Source organism: Acomys minous (assembly GCF_964271855.1).
Source record: "Acomys minous genome assembly, chromosome: 16".
In the NCBI taxonomy this organism is placed as follows: domain Eukaryota; kingdom Metazoa; phylum Chordata; class Mammalia; order Rodentia; family Muridae; genus Acomys; species Acomys minous.
This window is the reverse complement of record NC_140498.1, coordinates 57,252,425-57,258,766: the sequence shown is the minus strand read 5'-3', so window position 1 is coordinate 57,258,766 and position 6,342 is coordinate 57,252,425.

The window sequence follows — 6,342 nt, the reverse complement described above, 5'->3', positions numbered from 1 at the left end:
CCAGGTCATAATAACTTATTTTTCTGGCCATAATATGTCAAACTTGAATTTTCTTTGTTTTTTATTGTGATGCTTTAAGTAAGGGCAAAGGACTGAGTATTTCTTAGGGCGGGGGCGGGGGATGAGCATAAGTTGTATTGGCCACAAAGAGGCCTCTGGTCCCTGATGAAGCCCCCTCTCTGCCCTCTCAGCAGACTTCCGGGGCAGGAACTAGGCAGAAGGCAGCATCAGCTCCCTGGAACTTACTCCCCAGGGCTAGGTTGTGAGGTTCAAATCACAGGTTGCTTATCACCCCGGCTCCCTGGCTGAGCCAGCCCGTGTCTGTCAGAGCCCCTCACCAAGACCTTCCGGGCCACACACGCGATGCCCCTCTCTGCCTTTCCCGGCCTCTCTGGCCCCGCGTTTCTCCCTCCTTCCTCCCTTCTCCCCCACTTTCGTTCCTTCACCCTGTTCCCTAAAACTTGCCTATGGCACTCAGGGTCACACCAGCCACCTTTCTCCACCATGACTGCGTCCTTTGATTAGAGAGAGATCTAGAAAGTTCAGCTGAACCCACACCCCATTCCTCCGGAGAAGCTTCGTGCCAGAGACGCCATCGTCACTCGCGGGTTTTAGCAGATGCCCCCGCTCCTCCGCTTTCCCCCCCCCCGCCCGCCGCCCCCACTTCACCTGTGAATAGCCAAAGGCTTGTAGACCAGCAAATCTTGAGGGACTTGCAGTCCTGGCTGAAGCCCTGGTACGCAGCTGTCTAGTCCCAGAGCTTTGCCCTTCGCGTGTAGCAGCCACTCTCCAAGTACAGAGACTATGCTGCCTGCTGCCCTTAGTCCTGGTTCTCTCTCGCTTTCCCCCCTCACCCCCCCCCCGCCCCCCACCCCCCCACCCCACCCTCCGCCGCCGCAAGAAGCCGTTGTTTGGGTTAGAAACTATGTTAAAGCTGCTGGACTATACAAAGTATCCGTTTCTGTCAGTTCCTCAAGCTTTTTAAGGTCATTGAAATCGGAGTCTGACAGCACTGAGAAGGGTTTGGGGAAAATGCCTGTCTCTCTGTTTGCAGATCCTGATTTTTCTTTTAAAAGAAAGGAGACAGAGGCCTGGGGCGTGGTGGCACACGCCTTTAATCCCAGCACTCGGGAGGCACAGGCAGGCGGATCGCTGTGAGTTCCAGGCCAGCCTGGTCTACAAAACAAACAAACAAGCAAACAAACAAAACCAAAAACCAGAAAGGAGACTGCCCTGAGAGGTGTCACCTTCTTTGCTCCTAACACCAAATTCTGCCTCGCCTCTTGTTTGCTCCTGTTACATCTCGTTCGCGTCAAGCATGGGTTTATTTTTAGAGCCGAGGGAAATTGTTTAGCCTATCGCGCCCGCCCCACTTGCTGACCTCTTAGAGCTCTCAGGTCTTGCCCTGCCCAAGGCAACACAGACACTGTTGGGCCTGGACATCCTCCGTGGGTGTTTAAGGACCGAGGGTTCATTCACCCTAGAGTTATGACAGTGGTGTCATATGTGGTGACTTCTTCTGTCTGCCATTTTATTGGTGACCTATATGGAGTGGCCTTCCAGAAAGATTAGAGGAAATCCTGTGATCATGGAGTGGGGGTGGGGAGTGTTCAGAACAGACAATCATATTTTTGCCTTTGAAATCTAACAATATAATGTGAAGAAATGAACCCATCTTTCCGAAGAAATAATAAAAATACCCATAAAACATTTATTTATTTATTTATTTATTTATTTATTTATTTTTGTCTTTTTGAAACAGGGTTTATCTGTGTAGTCTTAGCTGTCCTGGAACTTACTCTGTAGACCAGGCTGGTCTTGAACACACAAAGCTCCTCCTGCTTCTGTCTCCTGTGGGACTAAAGGTCTGCACCCCCCACCACCTACCCAGCCCATAGAAACGTTTTATATGCATTGAACATGTACAGAATTTTTTTTCTGAACTATCACAGTGTGTCCGGTGATCACACAGCCTGTGTATTATATCAAGTACTACAAGTCAACCAGAGAGGACCAAAGGTGTGTGGGAGAGCTGTTGGCTCAGCTGGAAATGCCACACTGTTTCAGAGAAGGGACAGAGCATTGTGGAGTTTGGTATCAGGCCCTGTGGACTTCAAGGGGAATTTCCATTCAGGATATACCTAAGCCGAACTCTGCTGGTGACCTTTACTTTCCCCTTTATTTTTTCACATATTTATTTCTGTGCCTATTGTGTTGCCACCCTGCACCCCCCTACCCCACCCCCGACCCCCGGCCAGGGTCCCCTTCTCTGCCTGCATGCTCCGCACCCACCCATCTTTCCTCCCTCAGGAGCACTCACTCCACAGATTTGTTCATTTGGACTTGCTGTGGCTGCTGCTGCTTTTAAAATATTTTTATTTTCCAATTAATTAGCTAATTCATTGTGTCTCGTGGAGGCACTTGCCATGGCACGTATGTGGACCTCACAGGACAACTGTTCATCACCAATTCCCAGGGATTGAACGCAGGTTGTCGGCTGTGGCAACAGCAACCTTTACCCTTTGAACCATCTCACTAGCCCTTGCTTTATCTTTGTAGTCCAAGAAGATGGACTTTCAGTTTCAGCTTAATTAAAGAGACATTTTATACACTAGTTAACGATGACAGTGCTGCGGGTATTATTCACCGGGGTCCTGACAACGGGTATGGTGACTATAAGATGGCGTGTGGGAGAGAGAGAGAGAGATTGGCTTCAAGCCCACCTTCCATGGATCATGTGTTAATGTTCTATGGAGCTGAGACCTCTGGCCAATGGTTACAGTTAGATAAGGTTCTAAGAACTGGGTGGAAAAGAGGCTAGACTAGCACGCTTAGCCTCCGTATCATCACATCATGCCTTCAGCCTTGTTAGGATGTAGCGGAGAGAGCGTGCGTGCCTGCGTGCGCGCATGCGTGCTCATGAGTGCCTACATGCGCGCATGCGTGCGTGCATGTGCGTGGCTCCCAGTCTCAGCTTTACAGAAGACAAATACACTCTCTATTCACGCCCTGCGCCTGTCTCTCTCCATTCCTTTCCTCCCTCCGTTGTCTGCCACAGTGGACAAGCCTGGTTCTTTAGCTTGAAGATATCGCTGGCTGCTGTAAGACCTTTGCATCCTGTGTTGCCTTTCAGTCTCGCACCACTGTAGCTCGTTCTTTGCATTGCCGCCAGAAGACGATCTGCCGCAAATGGGAAGCAGACTGTTTTCTGCCCAGCACCTCCACTGACAGGGAACCCTCAGGGGGTGACTGCAGAAAGCAAAGGTGTTGAGCATGTTGGAAACGGGTGGTTTTGAGAAAAAAAATATCTAGAGTTAGACTCACAGGATTTGTTATTCTATTTGGACAGGGAATTAGAAGAAAGTTCTAGAATGTTAGTTTGGGTGGGGGATTGGGGCATTATTCACCGCCCCTAAACTTACTAAAGCCCGTTGTATGATGTCCAGTGCTTTTTTTTTTTTTTTCCCTTCTAGCTGAGACGCATGATGACCAGGGAGGAGTTAGTGACAAGGTGAGGGGGGCTGGTCTGCTGAAACCTTTCCCCTTGATGTCAGCTGGCCCCTTCTCAAGGCGTCATCACGATCTTTCTCCTGGGGTCTTTCCCTCCTCTAGCTAAACCCTAGTTAACCTGTGAATTCAAGGCCAGTTTGGTGTACAGAATTCCAGGACAGCCTGAAATATGTGGAGGGTTTCTCTGTGTAGCCTTGGCTGTTCCTGGACTCACTTTGTAGACCAGGCTGGCCTTGAACTCGCAGCGATCTGCCTGCCTCTGGCTCCGGAGTGCTGAATTTAAAGGCGTGAGCCACCACACCCGGCAACAATTAATTTATTTCCCTGGAAAAGTAGGTTACTAGCTTGTACCAGGAAAAGACAGCGGGAGAGGTATGGAGAAGTGGAGGGCTTTTGTAAGAATCAAACTCACAAGATTTATTATCCGAGGTAATAAAAGAAGAAAAGATAACTTTCTTATCTGGAAAGGTTAGCCTATGGCAAGGAGGCCTAGTGTGTCTTAGCTCTACACCCATATTGGCTTCACAGGGAGCCACCCCCCAAATGATGTCAATCACTAAGCGGTGGATGTAAGAACTGTGGGCACCAGCAGGCATGGGCTGTTGGTCAAGGGGGGCAGGCGCTTTCCTATAGCTTCCCTTTCAAACCCAGCTGTAAAGTGAAGGGGGCGTGGCTAATGCTTCTACCCAGGCGGAGTGCGAGGGATCGGGGCGTGGCTAATGCCTCAGGCCGGAGTGCACAGAGAAACTGGACCCGGAGCCACTGCAGAGATTTATTGCGGGTTATTCCCCGGATGACTCAGGGTACAGCCACTAAAATGACCCTCCCTGGCTCGGCAGAAGGGGTTTCCCCTGCGATGTGCCTTATGACTGAAGGAAGTTAACGAAGCAGAACTAATGACTTGAAAGCCAAGCTCTGCATAACTTCTGCAGTTGCAGAAAGGCACCTCATCTCTCTTCCCCGCCCTTAATTTCCACCAGTTTAAACAAGATTTTATCCTTAGTTTTGTGCATGTGTAGTGGGGGGGGAGGGGTATGTGCACCTGAGTGCAGGTGCCTGTGGGGGTCGGGGGAGGACATTAGACCCTTTGGAGCTGAAGGAACAGGTGGCTGTGAGGTGGCCAGTGTGGGTGCTGGCAACTTAACTCGTGTGCTCTTAACTGCCGAGCCATCTCTCCAGCCCCTTCCACCTGTTGATTCTGTTTTCCTTCTTCCCCAAGCTTTACAAAATTGTGTGTGCACATGTATATATGTGTGTACATGTATGTGTTGCACATGTATATGCACGTCTCTGTGTGCGCACATGCAGGTGTGTCTCTCTCTGTGTGTACATGTATGTGTGCATTTTGTGTGTGCACATTTATGTATGCTCACATATATGTGTGCCTATGTGTGTGCACACGTGTCTGTGTGTCTCTGTGTGCACATGTGTGTGTGCACATGTATGTGTGTTTCTCTGTGTGTGCACATGTATGCATGTGTGTGTGCATGCATGTATATGGATAGGGAACACTTGACCACCTCCTTTGGGACAAAGTCTCGTTGGTTTGGAGCTCACCATTAGGCTAGGCTGCCTGGCCAGTTAGTCGCAGGGAGCCACCTATGGCCATGTCCTTGATGCTGGGATCACAGGTGCCACCAGTCGTCCTAGTATGTATGTTCTGGGGACAGACACACTCCCTCTGCTCCCAAGGGACATGCTTCCTTCTAGCCGTCCCTCAAGCGCTTGGCTGTTGCTCACACTTCAGTCATCAACACTCAGAGCTTGACCTATGCACTCCGCCCATCCCCCTCCCCCCCCCAAAAAAAGCCACCCCACAGCTTGCTACTTGACCGACATGAGGCTTAAGCTTGTCTGTCACCAGACTGGAGGTCTGAGAGCCGCTTACGGCATTTAACGTTCCCTCTAAGACACAACACAGAACCTTCAACCCGCCAAACTCTGCCTGCGGGCTGTTCTGTTCCGCATTAACCACACTGTACAAACCTGTGCTTTATCTCACACTAGAAGTGTCTGCTTTGGCAGAGAGAAATGGGGCAGTTCTTTCTAATTAACCAAAACGGCAGTTTAAAAAATTGGCAGCAAACCGCACAGCCTGGAAACCTGGGGGATGGAGGCGCTGACAGGTAGGCTCCTCCGCCGGTCCCTCTTACTCCCACCACCATGTACACATTTGCTTTTACCTTGTGGTTGTGACTCGTTTATTCGGATTGTCGGCTCTAACCCTGGGGGTCTGGTCATTAGTGGTCTATGCCAACCATTCTTCTCCTGTTTTGGTTACTTAACAACGGGTGAGGGTGCTGTAATCCTTGCTGAGGACCTGTTTGGGGGTGTCTGCCTGGGTGCTCTGTGCTAAGAAGTGACATATCGAGCACACTTTCTGTTTATCGACTCTGGAATATGGAATGCTTGCAGCCATCTTATGACCACGGGGAACGTTCTGAGCTAGCTGAGGACAGAGGACAACAAGGTAAGTGGGTAGAATTCAAGTTCCAAGAGGAACTGTTGACCTGGGCCACAACGGGGCGTGCTTCCTTTTTTTTGTTTTCTGGATATTTTATTTATTTATTTTTAAGTTTCTATTTTTCATTTCTTGTTTTTTTGAGACAAGGTCTCTCTGTGTAGCCCTGGCTGTCCTGGACTTGCTTTGTAGGCCCAGCTGGCCTCAAACTCACAGTGATTCACCTGCCTCTGCCTCCTGAGCACTGGGATTAAAGGTGTGAGCCACCACACCCGGCTTCTCATTTCTTAAAACACATCAGGCACAATTTGTCCGCATTTTATACTTGATAAGCTTCTTAGGAGCGTGTGTGGGTGTGTTTTTGCTGGCTC